This window comes from Leopardus geoffroyi, chromosome C1, assembly GCF_018350155.1.
Source record: "Leopardus geoffroyi isolate Oge1 chromosome C1, O.geoffroyi_Oge1_pat1.0, whole genome shotgun sequence".
In the NCBI taxonomy this organism is placed as follows: Eukaryota; Metazoa; Chordata; class Mammalia; order Carnivora; family Felidae; genus Leopardus; species Leopardus geoffroyi.
Genome location: NC_059328.1, coordinates 135431010 through 135451861, shown reverse-complemented (window position 1 = coordinate 135451861; position 20852 = coordinate 135431010). Strand labels below are relative to the sequence as shown.

The following is a 20852-nucleotide window of genomic DNA, read 5'->3' as shown; positions in this document are numbered from 1 at the left end:
ATGAATGAGAAGGAGCCAGTGGAGAGAAAAAGATTGGAAGTGGAGGAAAAGGAGAAGAATGGTGGAGCACAGTTTTTAGAAAAGGTGCGAATGAATAGGGTTCGGTGCATAGGCAGAGGGGTTTGTAATGGCACAGAAGAAGGTGAATTACAAAATAGGAGAGAAAGCATTCTGAGATGGGAATTTGTATGAATTTGTATATGATAGAGTGGATTCCTAGTTGTAGGCAAAGGCTCGTTTAAGTTGCAGCCAGCCAGCTAGTTTAAGCAAAAAGGGATATGTTACACACTGCTTAATTCCCAAAGTGCCAAGGAACTAACCTTGACTGTTAATAAGCTAGGAACAGCACAAGCCAAGGGAAGCATCCAGTTACAGTATTTTAGTAGAAGATCCACCATCACTTGCTACTAGGAACATGTGATATTAGGGGTCATTTAATAGAGTATCTGGCTGGTTTTCTCAGAAGAACAACATGCCTTCACTACAAGATTTGATCTCTTTGGAGGTGGTCACCACCTTGACTTGCTCATTTCTGTTTTCTAAGTCTTTCATGGATTTTTCTGGTTGTTTGGATCTGGGTCCCCATAGAAGGCATGATGCAAATGCATCTGGGAAATGGAGTTTTTAGCTTTGGACGTCTTATAGTAGAGGAATCTAGAGAGCAAGCTAGAGATGGAGTGCACCCTGGGTGCTTCTGGCTCTGATCTGTCATGAATTAGAGTCAAGATTCACTCAGGGCACCAGTCATCTGAAGGTTTGAGCATCGTGGTTGGTCCACCTACAAGATGGCTCACATGTAAGCCTTTGTTTATTCTGGCTCTTTGGCAAGAGGCCATGTAGACTGTTCCATAAAGCTGTTTGTCCTCATGATGTGGCAACTTGCCTCACCCAGAGTGAGTGATCCAAGAGAGCAAGGAGCTAGCTGTAGTATCTTTTAGGACCTAGCCTCAGAAGTCAGATAACATCATTTCCAGGGCATTCTGTTTTTCATTCAAACCAACCCTCATGCAATGAGAAGGAACTAGATGAAGGCATGAATTTCATGAGGTGAGGATTTGGGGCTCTCTTAGAGGTTGGCTACCATGCCTCCCCACATTCCCCATTGCCCATCTTCCTTTAACAGTAGAAATTGATCAAATTTATCTGTAGAAGAGAAAAACAATTGAAAAAAAAAATAGAAGGGAACTTGCCAAGAATTTGGATAGAATGTGGTTTTGTGTTGGATCTTAAGGGTACCAAGTGCACAGTAGCTGCCAATTTTTTAAAAGATTCAGAAATGCTGTTCAGTTACTTGTTCTCAGGCTTCTCCTCTAAAGGCAGACAGTGAGTGTATCATTAAATTATAACTCAGTCTAGGTGTGTGTATTTTGATGTTTGAAGATAATGAGGTTGTGATATATACTGTCTTCCAGAATAACTCTCCCTCTCCTGTCCTCCTCTCTGAAATGAAGAGGTTTGACTCGCTGTCCCTGTGGTCCTTTCTCAGCCTCCATTTCCTAAGACCCTGACTAACTTTGAGAATTGGAGTGAACATCTGTGACGTACTGGATAGATGTAGGCCATTCTCCAATGCCTTGGTCACATCATCTTATTTCTTTCATATCATGTATCACAAACTGAAATGATATTGCTGATGTATATGTCTCCTTGAATCCTTCCTTCTCTTCCCAAAATCAAGCTCTAGCAGGGCAAGTTTGGTCTTGTTCACTGCTGAATTCCCAGCAACCAGTGCAGTGCCTAGTAGATGCTCAAGGGGTGAATGTCTAAATAAGAAAATGATTTTTCGAGGAAATGTATTACAAGATCATTATTTGTAATAGCCCACCTCAAAAGTTTTGTTTTGTGTTCTCCTTCTACTTGATCTACGTCTTCTGAGCCTTTCTCTTATCTTTTTTGTCCTTTTTTTTTTTTTTTTTTTTCCTTTTTTGGTGACACTCCAGCTCAGGATTCTTTCTGTGGCTGTGAATGTTTTTGTCTTGTTCAGAATTGGTGGCTGGAAGGGTCTCCATACTGATTTCTTTCTGAAATAGGTTATTTGGACTTCGTGAGTACTATTTAATTAAGATAATTCTTTTTAGAGATGCTTTTGGTGATCCTGTGACTTTATGCTATGTATACTGTTTGGGAGACATATTTCTCATTGCTTTGCTAGCTCTTCCCTTTTATTTGCCATACAGATCCTTTTTGGATGAATTACTATGTTAGTTTTGACCCTGTCAGTATTGATGGACCTAAGGATTCTGACTTTAATGTATACAGCATAGGAAAGTCAAAATATCCACCCTTGGGTGTATTGTAAGATCTTACTGTCTTCACTGTGCATGGCTTGCAGAGAATACAGAGCTGTGTAAGTTAAGTAACAGCTCACACCTGATATAAAGCTCTCCCAGAAAGTAGTGTACTTACGGTATTTACCCAGATACAGAAGTGTCTGTGTACCTCCATTGTTTCCCTGGAGTGAAAACCCCAGACCTGGACTGATTATCCATATGCATTCCAACCTGTCTCTGAGATCTTAGACTATCCTCAGCAGAGGTTCTTGACAGCTTTTTGGATTATGGAGCTTTTTACAAATCTGACAAACTATTGACCTTCTCTCCAGAGAGGTATCCATTTACATAAACCCACACATTTTACATATATCATTTAGAAGTGTATAGACTCCTAAAGTTCATCCATGTACCAAGGTTAAGGACCTCTAATCTGAATTCTTCTTCTTAGTTTTGAGTTATAACTGATTTGGGAAAACTTGGAATGATTGAAAAGAAAAGCTCTTATTAGTTAAGACTCAAAACATTTCTGTCCTTGGAGACTCTTCTTCCATCTTGGAATATTCAAGAATCAGAATACTGGATCATCCAAGCAAACTGTTGTCCAGATAAGGATTCAGAATTTAGGCTGGGCTTATTTTGAAGATAATATCTTAATTACGTCCTTTGATCTCACAGGTACCTCTGATTAGATTGGATATATGTAAAGAGGGAAATCACTGTTTCTGGATCATCAGGTGAGCAAATGGGACTTCATTTTAATTTGTCCACTGAGTCAGTCCTCTGTCAGTATGTGGGTATTTCCTATCATCTGTTCTTTCTTTATTGCAGTGTGGGTCAGTGAGATGATAAATATTTCTGAAGTTTTACCAGATTACTTCCTCTGCTGCTTGAAGTCAGATTTCTTTATTTTAATTTTATCTCATTATTATTGCATATACTCACACTTCTGTAGCAGATAAAAATTCTCTGCTCTTCTTTTTATGTATATACTTTGGAGAGTTGTGGACAGCTCTCATATTGTTCCTTGGTTGTCAGCCAAGTTATACACATTTAACTCCTTTAATCTTTCTTTGTAATTCAGTCAGCTTGGCTGCTTTTTCTAGATTTTCCCCCATTTCATCTGCATCATTAATAAACAGAAAAAACATGTTATCGCCTGGCTTCTTCTACATACTTTCATTCTTTTTCCTTCCTGGTTTTGCGTCAGATTCCTCATTGAACTAAAGCCAGCCAGACATCATTTCTCTGGGCCACTTTGGCAAAACATGAATGCCTTGCCTACAACTATCAGTGTCCCAGGCAGTAATAGCATCACCGGTACACACAAGAGGAGAGAAAGGGAACGTAAGGAGAACACTGAAGAGCGAAATGATACATTTTTCGATTCTGTGGCAGACCAGCCCATGCCACCCAGGGTAAATCTTGGTACCTGAAACCTTTCCCACAGGGTTTGTCCTCCCAAAGTGTGGTGCACAGCACCAATTTGAATAATAAGAGAAGCCTGGGCTGTGTATTGTTTGTGAAGTTTGGCCACTGTTCTCACTCGGTTTCTTTTCCACACTCTCCCACTCCCACCCCTTTTCCCAACACTGATCGTGACTTGCTGTCAGAATCTGTGGCCATGAGCAAAACTGGGCAGGGGATCATTTTGTGGGAAATTAGATAGGTTCAGGTGGTAATGCCTCATGCTTCTGTGTGTCACATCTGAGGCAAGTGCTTTAGTTCTCGCTGTTTCTGTAACAGTCGTTGGTCTTCTTGTAACACCTGGTTCAGTGGAGATGTACAGGAGGAAGGGACAAGTGAACCTTTGGTGCTGTTCATCAATGCTGTAGTAGTTTCACAACTTTGTTCCTGTCCTGATTGGCAGGGAGAAGCATACTGCTTCTAGATGATGCTGAGCTTAGTGTAAAATATGCCAGCATGGGATCTGGGCTTGTCACAGTTCATTTTTTCTTTTCATTTGGTTTGTAGAAAATGGACTTCTACCTCCACTTATCTTGTACATTAGAGAGAAAAGGGTCATACCTCTAGCTGATGGCTTATTGGTGTTTTTACTCACCAGATTCAGGTAGTGTATTTAGTTGAAGCTTGCGACAGCACACGCTCGGCTTTCTCGTTTGTGTTAGCTTTGCTCCTAGTACAGAATTGAATAGGATAGAAGAGACGGTTTTCCTGTTTGTCTCTGTGGCAACTTTCTAGATGATTTGTGGTTTAATCCTTTAAACATTTTTGATCATTTATCACCTCTTTTCTTGTAAACGCATAAAATATTCAGATACTACTGTTACAATCTTTTAATCAGGTTATTTTATTTTGAGGAAATCAAGGTCAGAATAACAGCTGACACAGTTGCCTCTGAATAGTGACCTAAAAATTACGACACTTCTGTTAGTTTTCTGTCTGACTTTATGGCCTTCGTTCATCTATCAGATTTTAGATAAGATCATGTGATTGTGAGTCACATATTTCTTGATCTCTGGCTTCTTGAATAGGTAAGCATGTGACCTGGACCCCTTTAGGTCTGATTCTTTAAAAAATGTTAATCTCTCATGTGCCTTTAAACTGCCGACAGCGTTGTACCCAAGTTAATTTCTTTACGCAATTGGTAGATTCTTCAGCGTAACTTTTGTTTCTTGAGTCTTTTCAAGACCTGTCAAAGAAAACAAAATGCTAACCTGACTTTAAGGGGCAAAAAAAATCCTCCCCCCTCCCGGACCCGTACTATATTATTCTTTGTTCTCTATGTGCATCAAAGTGACAATCCCACACTGTCTCAATTGAGGGAGTCTAGCACAAAATAAAAAACAGCCTGGCACTGTTCTAGGCTGGCAGCCAAAATGTTTTGTGTAGCTTGGTTCTGGCAGTGGTTTTCATAAGGCAGAGGGTCTACCCTCCCAGCGCCACTGAAGGAAGGCAAGCAGGCTTAGTCTCTCCTGCTTCTCCCATTTCTTTTCCTTCATTTTCCTCTTCCTTCATGTAGAGCACCACAGGACAACAACAAAGCAACTTTTTCTTAAATAGAAACACCGTTCTCCTCACAACTTCCCTGTTTACTAAATGGCATTGTTCCTTAGGGAAGCTTGTGTTAAATCTCCCTTTTCTAGCTCTTAGAGATTTCCTTCACAGTTGGCATTTTTGCCACGCTTTTCAGAAAACCCTTCTGAATATTGCTAACTTTGGTCCTGTTGACATGGTATTTTTGATTGATTGGAATCCTGTCTTCCTTCGCAGCTTCTTATTTGAATGGAAACTCTTGAAGATAACTTGGTGGTTTTAAATGGATTTTTATGCCAAGGTAGCCCTTGTTGAAACCCAAAAGTCTGCCATTGTTTTCTATTTTTGTCTAAAACTCAGGGTCAGCTTTTAGCATTTGTGAATTGAATACTCATTTTTAGAATGTCTGATAAGTTTAGGTAAGCAAGTTAACTTCCATTAAATATAAAGATGTGCATTAAAAATTTTTTCCTTTGAAATGAAAATGCAAGGTTAAGCAGAGTGCTTTTAGGTTTCCCAGTTCTTTCTAAATTTTAGCTAGGGACCTATTATTACAAGGAGTGTGAACAGGTAGCATTATGATTTTTAAGTGATGATTTGAGCAGGAGACTAGGTTTTCACTATGAGCAAGCATTCTATGAAATTTCGTAGAATGTTCCTCAAAATGCAAATGTGTTTTCTGTTGTATTAAGCAAAAACAAATGACTGACTTTCAAGTGCTCTGTTTTAAAAATTAGTGTTTTGCAATCAAGATAAGAATAGTTAAATAGGCAGAATATGTTTTCTAAAGAGGAGATTGATATTATTGTGACTGATTTTTATTTTAAAAACTTGTCAATGATTTTTGGCAATAAGAAAATTACTTTGGGAGGAAAAATTCATGAATTTTTGTTAATGGTATAACAAATGTGACCGAAAAGAAAGTAAATATGGTTGCTGTTAGAATCATTAATGTGAAACATTTTTATATACCACATATACTGGGAAATAGACCTATTATGCATACATTAAGATAAACTTGTACAATCTAAGCGTTGTTTTTTTTTTCCCTAGAGATTTATTTTTAATTTAGAAAATGCTTTAAAATCATTGAAAGGATTTGTAAAACAGGTATATGAGAAGTATGCATTAAATAAACTCACCTGTTATTTTCTCTCAATCTCAAGACAGGTTCAGCAACATATTGGCTCATTAATTTCACAAAACAAACAAGTACCCACATTGCTTTATATGTATAATGCACATGTTAATAAATGCTACAATTCTCCATTCCCCCCAATGCTGTTTTTTTGACTTGTATTTAAGTGCCCTTTTCTGTAGAGTAGCTAAAATGAATCTGGGTGAGATGCCTGTTAAGTTATATCAATTAAATCTTTAGGTCAACATTTTACGTTTTAGACGTATGACATTTTTTAGAAGGAAAGCCAGTGAAACTTTTTTTTTCTTGGTCCTGTTAAGTGCGTGACTGTCTGGAGTCCTCTGTGCCCAGGTGTGGTGGTATAGACCAAAAGCTTATTCTCTATGTTCACCTGTATGTTTATTGCATATTAAATACTATGCATTCACTTTAAATACATTTTCTCCAGTGCTATAATTTTGATTTGCAATTAAGCCCTTTGTCTTTTCTGTGGTAGGAACATATCTTTCAGTGACTTAGGAATTGCAACACGAATTGTTGTATTTATTTGTTTATTCTAACTATACACAGGGGCATAGTACAATATATTTAAGACCCGTAATGTTTGAGTGTTTGAGCAGAGTTTTTTTTTTTTTTTTTTGTAAATACTATTGAGTTTTTCCTTTTTGTAGGTAATAAATTCTACAGTTTTGTTTAATGCAGAACATATATCAAAGCTGTATCTTTATGGTTTGACATTATATGGTTTGCAGGAATTACTGTTTAGTAACTTAATCATATTTGTAGCAACCTGGAAAAAGAGCTTTATTGAGGGATGTCAGCAAAGTTGGATAAATACGAAAATCATTATTTTAACCAGGATTTTATGTTATTGTATTAGATACCATGTTTATAATTATGAGTAGTGTTTTGTTTCATTTGAGTATCACTTCAGGTTTTAAACGTTACTCCAGGGTAGGTGGCTTGAATATTTTGTTTGATGTGAAATATTGGTAACCTATAATAACAGATGTGGATTTCTGAATTTATGTGGTCAAAGATATTAGTAATCTTCCCGTACACGTATGGTACAGACTTCAGTGTTAAATTTTGTTAGAGAGTATTACAAGAACGCGTGTGTGTTAATTCGGTTGTTTGGTTCTTCCTCTAATTTTTGATACATTTTAATTCCCCCTGCCTGACATATTATCATTCTGTAGAATACTGTCACAAGTATTTCATATGTTTTCCGTGGCATCTCACACTGCTCACTTTTTATCCATAGTACCATATGAGTTCCCCCTTTCAGGTTTGCGCTGCATATTTTAAGCTGCTGATAGTGTAAGTACATTGCAAGGTAAAGTGACATTTAGCTTTCTGAGCTAGTCTCATTTTTAGCATGAAAGCAGGGTGGTTCCCCCCCCCCCCCAGTCTTCTCATATTTCCCATTAAAACAAAGAAATTCAACAAAAAAGCAAACAAAGAAATTCAGAGATTTGGCTACAGCAGCAATTGAAATGCATCAAAAAGTGGCTACTACAATACAGTTTTATTAATGAATGATCTACATTGGTTCCAGCTGTGTCCATGTGATTAGGCCTTCACCAGGCAGCCATGGGTATTTCCCTATTGCTTTTATTTGATTTCCAAGAATGTGTCATCTGTTACATCAGCCCCTGCCAATATGCCCCCTGTAAAAGTGTTTTGTTTTCTTTTTCCTTCCAAATTTCTGAAGCATAAGTTGAATACCCACACATATCCCTGCCGAAATATTGTTTCTAGTGAATAGTGGCCTAGGTTTCTATGCCTGGTGTTGCATACCAAAATTCCAGAATATAAATTAAAGTAAATGTTTATTAAGTTTATCAGTAAATGCTCAGAAGTGTGGTTGCCTGGTAATGCTAAAGATAGACTATTTTCGCTTTTACGTTTCCATCTTAATATTTTATTACAGTGGTATAATGTGTTATAGAGGTGGACAAGCTTGCAGATTGAAATGGGGATCGTCCAGATTGTTCCCTTCCCTGGACCATATGGTATAGTTCTAAAAGCCTTTTGTACGCTGTCTGTTCAGTTTATTGTAAACTCAATCTTTAGTGCACCTAAAAAGATAACCAAATAAAAATGGGCCTCAGAAAAAGGACTTGATATCATGTAAGGGCCTAGAAATACTTGTTTTAAAGGAGATAACTGCAGATGAAATTGAAGTTGAGATGATATAAACAAAGGAGACTTGTCATTCTCTGAATATGCTTTTGAGTTCATATGGATTGACCAGGATTGCCTTTGAATGCTGGTTTTAAAATGAAGGAATTTATGTTCTCTGACTATACTTATTATCCTTATTTATTTTATTCTTGCAGTCTCATGAAGAAGAGAATATAGCTTTTATCTGTTTTACAGAGGAAGCTTCTACCTAGGAACAGTGCCAAAAATATATATAAGTCCCAGGTTTTATGAATATATAGGGTTTTTTTTTTAAAATTGATTTCAGTGAGAATTTAGGGCTAGAACTTTCAATTATTTCACCCTTTAACTGTTACCCCTACTCAGATTATTGAAAACTTTCTAATTCCTTTCCCCCACCCCCAACTTGACCTATTATGGTTCCATAATTCTATTTTAGGAAAATGGGATAAGAGATTGCTTATCCCATATGCTAAGACTCTTTAAAAGCTGGGAATGAGATGATTTCTCCTGACTCTCACTCCCCTTCCCTCTAAAGTAAGCTACTGTTAGAGAGGAGCATTAGACATTATCCATTGCTTTTTGGCACAAGAGAGTTGAAGCTGAAATTCTACCAAATGAGGGGAAAAAAAAAGGAGAGCCTGTGAAGAGCACGATTCTTTACTCTATCATTACCCTGAACCACTGAAAGGGTAACTGAGAGGAACTCAAATGTTATTGGAATGTGTAATTTTCCTTTGAATGGCCACAGTGAAATATATTTGAACAAAAAAGGCAGAAAAAGTATATGTGGCTTATGGAGTGATGGTGATTGAAATGAATGAATCTTTCCAGCACTCTAAGAAACTATTCCAAGAATGGTACACATTCAAAATGTGTCCAACAGAAACTTATACAGACTATTACCTTAAGGAGCTTACTAGAGAGAAGTGGAATAGCATAATAATTTAATAATGGTAGTGGTAAATTAGACCCCAAATATATTTGGGATATATATTTTTTTAAGTTTGAAAAATTTTTAAAAACAGAGAAACTGATTTCGATTTGCAGAGGAAGTCTTTCCTATTAAAAAAAAATACTGTTATCTTGTGGTCTTTCATTTATTCAGAAGGTGCTTTCTAAAGTGCTCGCACAATTGAAAACATAGTTTACACTGTGAAATAAACTAGGTTCCTTGTTCCTTCTCTCTTTTCATTCTCCTTCCTTACTCCATTCCTAATCTTTGGCTATTTGCTTCTATGTGTATATTGCATTTGTGGATGATATATATACCACACCATAAAAAATGTCACTTTATAGATTTGAGGATCAGTTAAGAAGGGAAATAAAAATCTTGTAATGACTATGCAACAAATAGATTTCTGTGGAAGAATTAGAACATGCTTATTTACATAATCCACATTACTGAAAATTGTAGGACAATTGTAGAAATGTAAATTCAAAATTGTTTTTATTTTTTCTAGCTGGGAAGAACTAGATCATAGCATAAGCTGAGGAAGGGGGAGCCATAGATAGTTTAACTCAAATCCTTACTCTTTGCTGCAGCTTCCTTTTTAATGGTAAGAATGCCTCTGGCTCCAGAGAGTAGAAAATCTTACTGACTCTGACTGAAATGAGGAAGGGTTTTATTTGTCTCATAAGAAGTCTGGAGGCAGTTAATTCACAGATAGCTGATGCCATCAGGGACCCAGGTAGCATCTCGTTTTCCCACATCCTTAGCATGTAACTTGCCTTTTATTACACAAATGACTTTTGTTCCTCCAGAAATTGTGCTTACCTTCAAGCAGGAAGAAAAGTGAAGGATTCTCAGAAGCGCTTTCCTCATGGGGAGCCGCCTCTTTTTTTTTTTTTTTTTTTTAAGAAAGGGATGTCTAAGAAAAAAGAAAGAAAGAAAGGGATGTCTGCTCATGGGGGACATCTCCTTGGCCAAACGTCTGTCACATAAGTACTTCTAGAATGAGATCAAAAGTTTTTAGCCATCTTGTTTCTATTTTGGAGGAAGACAGGGAAAAGGAGAATGGGAATGAAGGTTGAGTGAGCTCTCCGAGTTCTCTGCCATAATTCTCAATTCTTTTGTATGATGAGTTGCGTGGACCTTTGAACTTTCTGGGTACTTGGTGTATATAGTAACTTGTTGGTTCCCTTTTGACATAAGTACATATGTTTTGGTTTTGTAATGTTATTTCTGTGTCTGACAACAGGAACTGTAACTGGGTCACCTTGGTGTCTTTACACTTACCACAGTGCCTAGATGTGGGTATTCGCTCAACACTTGTTGAATGAATGGATGGATGAGCATTAGGAAATATATTATATTTGTAATATTATTGGTGTAAATCATTTATGCCTATAAGGGATATAGTGGTAGTTTTAATTTGTGAGGGGTTGTGGACTACATTTTATTGATTTGTCTGTTACTGCTAAGGGAAAATCAAAGTTGCAAAGTTGTTTTGAGTGGAAGGTACTTAGTTACAAAGGTTATAGGAGAATCCTCAAAATGACTTAGTACCAATGCTTTTGCTGGAGTACATTATTCCATGAGTAAATAAAAATATAATTTCCTTTTAACCATTTGCATAGACTATTGTTTAAACAAGGATATCTTGCATTTGTCATATATTAAGATCTCAGTTTTTGAAGAAGTAAGCGATTTGAACTTATCAATATGGTAGGAAATTTGATAACTTATATTATTGATGTTGATTTACAGGAAGGAGTTGTTATAGCCTTGGTAGCCTCATGGCAAAGAGCCTACTGTGTCACATTTTATCCTAGGTGGCATTTTAATTAATGGTTTTAATTCTTAGAGTGACAGCTTCATATTTTTTTAATCCACATACAAATAGTAATGTACAATTGAAGAATATGTCTAAAAGAAACACTAAGAAGTCATCTTTACATCTGCTTGCTTTGCTTAATCTGTCTTAGAGGAAAGCAGGCTACCTCTTCATTCAAAATCTGCAGAAGAAATGGCTGAGTGTAACTTGATAGGGTGAATCAGTGCCTCACAACTTGTCCAATGTCTAACTGAAATTCCTTTTGTTGTATTTCCGTTCTGTTTCTGTTATTTTGGCCTCAGAGGACAAAGAAATCAACTATCCACTGTCTCCCATGCAACATTCCCTATATAGCACCATTTTAATAAATTCCTCCCTTTTCATTCATCCTGGCAGGGTTGTTGGTACCTTAATTACTAAAACAACCTGTGCATGGATAGAACTTATCTCAAAGCAGGGAATGTATTCAAGTATCTGGAACTTAAATTTTCTATCTGAGCAGTTTATAGTCACTGAAAATAAAGGAAGCCCTTTTAACATTCAGAAGCAGTTCTGGAGAGAGTTCCTACATAATCACAATTTAGGCAAGATAGTTTCCTAGATTTGGACTCAGAATTGGGTATTGATTGTCTGTTTTGGCCTTTAAGCTGCTCTTTTGGTCCTACTTTTGGGGCCAACACTTTGCACTTAAAACAGCGTGTTCAGTCCTTTTTCACCTTTATATTCTCAGTGATCACTATAGTATCTGGCACTTAACAGGACCTAAAACTTTGTTAAATGAATTGTTTTAGTATCCCTTGGTAATGCTTCCTAATACAGGTACCTTTAGGCTTTACATTTCCCCATTCCTCTTTATTTTTCTGCCTAATGAGCACCCATAATTAATTTTGTGTTGTCTTTATCTTCTTATTCAATAATATCTGCTATGGTTCATAACTTACTTGAATAGTTAAATACAGTGGTAATGCCTGGACAATTCAGTTTATGATGCTGCTCTAATTTTTATCTAGAAATCTCTTTTTTCCCTTTCTCATAAAGTGAGAACTTATTGTAGCCTATGGAGGAGAATTCGAGAGTATGTTAGTTGAGTGCCTATTGTGTGTAAGGCACTTTGCTGGATAATGAATAGATATAAACATAAGTTGTGCATAGACTTTGCTGCCATGGAATTGAAATCTGGTTGACCAGACACATATATACTGTGTAACTGTTGTCCAGGTGGGATTGTGGTAACTGCTCTAATTGGGGTATAAGCCAAGTTTGGTGGTACCACAGAGGAAGGAGTAATTGCTTCTGACTGGCTGAATATAGGTGAGCAATTGACTTAAGCTTTTGCAGATGAGATGGAATTTGAATGGAGTCTTGAACCCTGTGTAGGAATTTGACAGGTGGTAAAAGTGAATGGATTCTAGGAAGAAGAACGCACTAACAGTGCTTGGAGGTGGAAATGTGTATGGAATGTTCTAAAAATTGTGTTCAGGTAATGGTGTGTCTGTGAGAGTGACAGGAATCAAAGCTGAAAGGGAGCTTGGCACCAAATTGTCAAGGGTCTTATGTCTTGCTAAGGATTATTTTCTCTTTCTTCTGTAGAAAAAATCAGAGGTGTTTGAGTGGAGGGCTGACATTAAGTTTCAGAAAAATGGAAACATTAAATGTAGCGGCAGGGAGGGAGGACAGTCAGAAGCTGATGCCTACTTGAGGTTGAAGAAGATGAGGGAGGCTGGTGGCTCAAGGGCTTGGAAGGAAGACCTGATATCAGGGGTCTGGGGTGAGTCAGCCAAAAGCACCGTGGGTTGTTGATTTGTCGAGTTGTACAGCAGTATCCTGGCTCCCAGTAGAGGGCGCTTTCAGTTTTGAGCCTCCTTTCCACCTACATCATTTTGGAATACTCTAGAACATGCCACCTGTCCTCACACCTGGGAGATCAAGTATTTCAGCCTGAATTCGAGAAGAAAGTAAAAGGAGAAAAAAAAGGGTTGAATGGTTGTTAAGGGAGCCAAGAGTTATCTGCACATTTCTTCAACTCCTCTTTAGAGTGGGGGTCTTGGCCCTTAGTACTTTCTTTCTGGGCTCTTGGTTCTTCGTCTTGAAGTAGAACTCGATTTTGGTCTCTCTTTGAGACCCAGCTGAAATGTTTTATAACATTTATCACTCTGTATTGTAATTATATCCAGGTCTGAGGCCAGAAACTATATTTGGGTCATCTTGATATCAAAAACACTTAGCATAACTTTTAGAATGCAGTCATTCAGTGAATGCTGAATAAAGCACATTCGTTTATGCTTTCCAGTCACACAGACCTTCTTACTCTCCGTACATGCCAAGCATGTTCCATCTCAGGATCTTGCTGTGCCTGCTGCCCGGAAGGCTTTAGATCCAGATCTGTTTAGCAACCCCCACTCTTATGGTTTCTGTTTAGATGCCATTTCATCGGGGAGGTGTCCTCTGACAACCCAATATAAAATACCACCCTTTCCCAGCCCCAGGCCTCGGCAACCGGATCCTTCATTACCTTGTGCTTGTTTTTGTTTTTTTTTTTTTCAATAGCACCTGTACCCTCTGAGCTACATTTACTTGATGATTGTCTTTTTACTCCAATTAGAAAGCAGTTTCCTGTGATAACAGGAACATTTGTTTTGTCACCTAATTTACCCACAAGCACCTGGAACAATGCTGGGCGCATAGTGGGCACGATAAATATTTGCCAAAGGAATGAATGAATGGTAAAGATCAGACTGAAAAGGATAATAAACACAAGTGTGCCAGTTTGTTTACAGCTTCATGCAAGCAATGGCATTGTTGTTATAACTTTTATAATATCAAATCATTAGTATTGCTCTCAGAAAACAAAAACAAATTCTGTTTTCTATAGATTGCGCCTGTGAAATCTAATTATGGATTAGTTTTTGTTTTAAAAATATTTGAATGCCAAGCATATCCAGTCAGAAAACACTTTTATTATCCATGCCAGCTTAATTTTTAAGGCAGTGAAATGGAAGACTGTCATTTCAGCAAGCAACTTATTTTCATTTGTGAGAATGGAATATTTTGAATATTCTAATTGATTTTTGAGGGTGATTTTACAAGAAAATAATCCTTGTTTCTGTACATTGTACATTTGCCTTTAAGACAGAAAAAAACTAGAAACAGGCATGGAAATTATTTTCCCAGAAAGTTGAGCGCTTACAGCTTCCTGATCAATGTCAGGAGGAGGGGTCAGTCAGTTCCAACATAAAAGGTAAATCTTGAGACACTGAAAACTTTAAAGATTTGGTTTAAAAAATCATTTTATATGTATATTTAAAGTTTGGAAAGAGATCCTAGACTGCCAGTCATGAGCCCAAACCTCTATTTTATCGTATTTTACTGCAAATTCACTTGGATATTTTTCCAGAAATCTTAAGTCTGTAATTTGGCTGTAAAAAAGTTGGTTATCAAATCAATATTATTATATGGCTTTTAGTGTCATAAGAATTCCCTTTTGGAAACCCATAAAAACTCATTTTTTCTCACCATAAACTTTATCTGTCACTTTTCTGTAAGGTCAGAGTACTAATGCTGGAGGTGATCTGCTCTGGGACAGAGAGTCAACATAGTGGTCATAAAGTTAAAAAATGCCACATGGTGCTTTCCTGAGATTAGGGTTTCTTTTTCATATCAAGTTGGTGCTAATTTTAAAATGTGGAAAGTTACAGGTTGATCGCTATATTCTTAGTGTCCCTTTAAAAATAGACAAAATGATAAGCTTGGCCCTCATTTTCGCAGTTTCATATTTTTTTTTTTTTTTTAAATCTTTATTTATTTTGAGAGAGAGAGAGACAGAGCGTGAGCAAGGGAGGGACAGAGAGAGAGGGAGACACAGAATCGGAAACAGGCTCCAGGCTCTGAGCCATCAGCCCAGAGCCTGATGCGGGGCTCGAACTCACAGACCGCGAGATCGTGACCTGGCTGAAGTCGGACGCCCAACCGACTGCGCCACCCAGGCGCCCCGTCAGTTTCATATTTTTATTAGTACTTTTGTGTTTTGTGGCGGTTAATTCTTAATTATTTGTATACTTTTAATGGCAGGGTTTTTTTTTTTTTTTCTTTTTCCTTCTAGATTTCTAAGTTAAAATTTTCAGGATAGATGGTTTTAAAGATGAACTATGATGAAATTGTTGCACTGGAAAACAATTCCAGGAATAATACTTTCTTATTACTTGAAATATGTTTCATGTTTTCATAGCATTTAAATTGTAAAAAGTACTAGGACCTGGGGGTTCCATTTAAAACTATTTCTCTACTAAGTCTGAGTTGCTGTTGGGTTAATGTATATTGAGTATCCATTCAACTATTGCATGTATATAAATATAGGAAAAATATGAGCGATTATGAAAGGAGGCAGTCTTTTAAAATTGCAAGACTGTGTCTGTAGTAGTTGACTATGCAATCAGTCCCTCCTTTAACGTGTTTAATACATATGGATGATTACTCAATAGCATGTTGCTGTTTTTTTAATACATTTTGGAAATTAAGTGTGAAACTAGAAGTTCTTTTCAATTTTATGCCCCTTTATTAAATATTTCCCCCTTAGTTCAAGACACAAATCTAATTATTTAAGGCACGGATTAATTTTGACACTTTACTTGAACTTTAAAACTCTGAGTCTGTACTATATCTGTCCCTATTCAAACTGTAAATGCCAAATAGTATTTTAGTTTCTAATATTCTCTGTCAGAGTGCAGCTCCACATTCCTTACTGATAAATAAAGATCTTGATCTGTTTACAATTATTTAATAATTCAAGTACTTTTAAAAAAACTGAGTATTACTTTTATTTCACACATTAGACAAGCAGTATTTGCAAAACCAAATTAATAGTGTTTATGAATAGCTGTAGCCCCATTAGTTTAACCCTTGCTGATTTGATTTTTAATAAGTTTCTTTATAGCAATAGTAATAGAATAATTTGAAAACCGCTGGCAAGCTCCTGGAGGGGAGTAAGCCTTCAGTAATTGGGAAGTAGTTTGTTATTTCAAACAATTTGGCCTCCTTCCTAAAGTTAGAAAAAATTTATAGTTTCTTTTAATTGCAAGTTGAAATATATTCAGTGAAGATAACTTGAAGAATAAAATGAAACACAAAGAGAAATTCAAAACGGCTCACAGTTCTACCATAAATGATTATTTATGCCTACCTGTGTTCACGTGTAGTCTCTCTTGTGTTTCTATTTCATTTCATCATATATTTTTATATACTCATAACTTGCAATCATGCAATGGTAGAAACATTTTTCCATGTTCTTTTTATTATGATTTTTGATCATTAATCATTTAATTATGAAATTTCTTTTTGTTGGATATTTTCATTGCTTGCAATTTGAGGCAAAGACTTCAGTAAAGATTCTTCATAATTTCCAGTGTTAATTCTCAGAAGAAGTGGTACTGTTGAATCCAAAGATCGCAGTTTTCAAGATTTTTGTATTACGTTCAGATGTGATAAGACATTTTAATACTTTAAAGCAGATACAGCCTCACGCATTGATAGAGTAGGTAGCAGCCTTCCGGCCTTGAGAAGTGTCTTTTTTTTTTTTTTTAAGTTTCTTTATTTATTTTGAGAGAGACAGAGACAGCACAAATGGGGCAGAGGCAGAGAGAGAAAGGGAGACGGAGAAGCCCAAGCAGGCTCTGCACTGTCAGCTTGGAGCCGGATGTGGGGTTTGAACTCATAAAACGGTGAGATCATGACCTGAGCCAAAACCAAGAGTCGGATGCTTAACCGACTGAGCCACCCAGGTGCCCCGAGAAGTGTCTTTTTAATTCACGAACGATTCTTATCTATTCTGCAGATGGCTGAAATTTTGCCATCACCTGTTGTCCCCTTGTAACATACAAGTACTCCTGGGAGAGGTGACACATTGTGCCTGGCAGACGTTTACTCTGAACAGTGTGCAGGGGGTTATCCAATATCTTCAATTTAATTCTGGCAAGTATAGTTTGGACACAAGGCAGGAGAAAGGGACGTTAAAACATTGAGCAAGAGGAATGATGAGGGTGAACAATATTTTTTTAACTTCAGTTCTGCTAAGATCAGTAGAACAACTGCTATATGAAATGCAAGAAAGTATATACCTAGTTTTATGAGTTTTAAGTTACAATCTCTCTCTACAGTGATTCAGGCTGTTTGTTAACTGCAAATGCTAATTAATCCAGTAGAGAGACGTATGGTCCCAGATACGGTGCATATACATGCCGGATAGAGATGCAAGGGGGAATTAATTAACTCCTAAGCAACTTTACTCTGTCTGAACACTCTGTTTGCACAATGTGAAATTACTTCCTTAAGAGGTGATGAGGATGCAGAGTATGGCTTTGGGTAGTTGGCAAAGAATATTCTGTACTGTAGGGTCTCAACTTCATTAGACAAAATATTTATGTCATTGGAATGTCTCCTTGAAAAACCAGCTGATAAAGAGATAATAGTGACAGACAAGGCCACTAAATAGATAAAAGTCATAGTGCTTGCTCCAATCAGGAAACTTTGAGCTGTTGCTACTTATCTTTTAGTCAGTGGAAACTTGTGTGTCAGATGATAGGGGCAAGCCTGTGCTTCCTCTGTAGAAAGACCTATAGTAGACCTTCTAGAAATTATACACTGTTGTCTCTGTATGCCTATTCTTTACTCAACAGTCTCAATCCTAAATATTTTCAGGATTTAGAAATTCCAGTCTATTATTATCAGACTGACTCTTTTTCTTATAATAGTGGGTAGCTAATAATATGCCCCTTGTGATACTTAAAAATAGTGATACAGCTCTCATTACCACATCTCTTAGCCCCAGATTTACTCAGCCCTGGTCTAAACTGGGTTTCTGGGCTTTTTAAAATTTATCATTAACGATCTCTAGAATCTATCCAGTTTTTCCAGTGTTGGCTTCTTAAACCATGAGCAAATGACTTAGACCACTGGCAAATCAAAAGATTCTTCTCAAGGATATGGCAGCTAGAAAAGATCTGCTGTAGTACATAAGTAGAAGAAAATACACTTTTAACTAGTCCTACCTCTAATAAATAAATTATGATAATTAGATGGAACTTTGGAGGTGAGAGAAGTGTCACTAAACATTTTAATTGATACATCTTTAAAGCATAGTTTTATTGATTTGGACCTTAAAGGACATTAGAGTTAATGTCCTTTATTTATTTACTTACTTATTTATAAATAGATTCTGATACTGACCTCACCTCACATTTCCCAAGACCATTTAAATAAGTCTGTCACTGCAGGGTGACTTTCAATAATATAAAGTGAATATTAAAGGTGTCTAACATTGATACTTTTAAGAATATCTATTTCTAGGCTTTCAGGCCTCTATGGAAATTTCTTTTTCTTCTTCCATGTGTCTACCTGATATTCTTTTGCCTCCTGAGCTGTTAGGATTTTGTATTTCTTGCAAGTTGATTTCTCTCACTGATAAATAGATTGAGTTTTGAGATTATGTCCTTTTCATTTTTCTCTGGAAGTGAGTAAATCCAGAACTTTATACTTGGTGACATTTGTTTCAACCCATCAAGGGAATGCCACCCATGTTTGCTTGGGTTGCAGTACTTCAAATAGGACGTTGAGAATGTTTGTGTGTTAGAGTAACTCTGCTATTTCTGTTTCAAAATTAACTGAAAATGTGATATGTGCCTCCCACTTGGAGAGGGAAACTTCTCAACAATTTTTTATTTAGTTAAGATGGATTAAGTTCTTAAAAGATGTTAGAGCGAGACTCTCTAGCGCCAGTATAGTTAAGAATCTGTTAGTCATTTTATTTTAAACTCATTTGGTATGTATATTTATAATTATCTTACACAATCCAAGTCTGAGTTAAAATTTGTCATAGAAGCCAATGTAGGGTAACAAGATAATGCTTCTGACCAAGAAAGAAATGCCAGTCTAATGATTAAACCAATTGGATCCTTCTAGGTCATAGACTTGACTGTCCTTGTGTTAAATATTCTTATGGAGTCTAGAAAGGTCGGAGAGAATAGATGCCCATGGCATGAAACTTGGCTTCTAAATCCCTGGGTAGGGCTGCTGGGGCAGAACTATTTTTCTTTAGAATGAGGTGTGACATTTTGAATACAATAAGATGCCACCTGTTATATTTTAGGTGGTGATAGAATGTGTGCGTCAAGTTCTCTCTGTAAGTAGTAATTAGTGGTAGGAAGGGGTGATTATTTGTAGTTGATAATAATAAAGGTCTTGGATGAGTTCAGAAGAAATTGTCAAGGCAATCGCTAAAGAGTTTTATGGTTTATGGACTCAAAGAGAGTGTTGAACGCTTTCTGTTTGCTAAGTGCTGAGATATAGTGGTAAGCAAGCAGACCTGGTCACTGTCCTTTTGGAACTTAATATCCAGTAGGGATACAGATATTATGTGGTCACTCGTATAAATACATCCTACAAGTGTTAAGTACAAAGAAGTACTACAGATTGTTATATCGGGGAGACTCAGACTTTGTCTGATGGTGACAGTAGTAAATTATGAAATAAACTGAGTGCATCTATATGGCTGACCTCTTCGCCTCCTGTTTCAAACCCTCCTGTCATGTGAATCTCGGATATTGTCTTCCTTCCTCGTCATTAAGGTCTACCGCCCTATCAAAAAGGCCTTAGTCTGGAGCTGGGGCATGAGGGATAAAAGTTGTGGGATTAGGGAAAGGATGATTATGCAGGACTCTGGAAGGAGTTATAAGAGATTAGAACAAAAGTTTTGAGTTTTATCACTCTAACTATATGGTATTCTATATAACCATATCGTGTGGTTTATAGCATTGATATCCTAGATGTACAGATTATTGGGAGTTATGATTAAATATAATATGCGATACATATATTTATCATTTTATACTGACATTTATATTTCACCCACATATAAAAAAATACTGCAATATATATCATTTACATATTATAATTCTTAAACATTGATTTTTAATCCCCAAACTCCAAAGACTAGAAAATGGATGCACCTTTTACTTACATCCTACCAGATACCTGCAATGAAGTATAATGGGGAAGATAAATGACCATGGGGTCAGAAGACCTGGACTTAACCCCTTGCTCTGTGCCTTACTCTGTGATGCTCAATACTCTCCATTTCTTTTTCTATAAAAGAAAAGCTGTTGGTCAATGGCTCCCGCATTCCTTCTACCTAGGATTCTGTGGTACGCCTTGACTTTCCTACTTAGGTATCCATATATGAATGGGTCAGATAATCTAATTTTCTCCCACTGGACTGATTTGCAGCCCATTTCAGGAAGGTGGAAGCCTTGGAGAAATGCCATCCTGAGAAAGCAAATACATTATTCATCTTGTCAGACTTTTATAAAATGAATAGTTGATGGCAGAAAGTATTTAAAAATGCCTTTTTTTTTCCTTCCCCATTAAATAAAAGTATAATTACTCAATGTGAAATGGGATCTCTAGATTTATGGTGAGGGAATTGGCTTCTCATCCTGCTTCCACTGCTAGTATTCA

At 36.8% G+C, this 20852-nt stretch overlaps 1 protein-coding gene across 23 annotated transcripts in view; it reads left to right on the top strand.

The window, feature by feature from the left end:
- Positions 1-20852, top strand: part of GTDC1 (glycosyltransferase like domain containing 1) — a 401838-nt gene that overhangs the window by 97584 nt on the left and 283402 nt on the right. For 13 of the 23 annotated variants that reach the window (XR_006712843.1, XR_006712842.1, XM_045479710.1 and 10 more), the window contains one exon: positions 2949-3007. The exons of the other annotated variants lie outside the window; for them this stretch is intronic. The gene's annotated coding sequence lies outside the window, so the exon portion shown is untranslated. The remainder of the gene's footprint in view (positions 1-2948; positions 3008-20852) is intronic. 23 annotated transcript variants of the gene reach the window in all.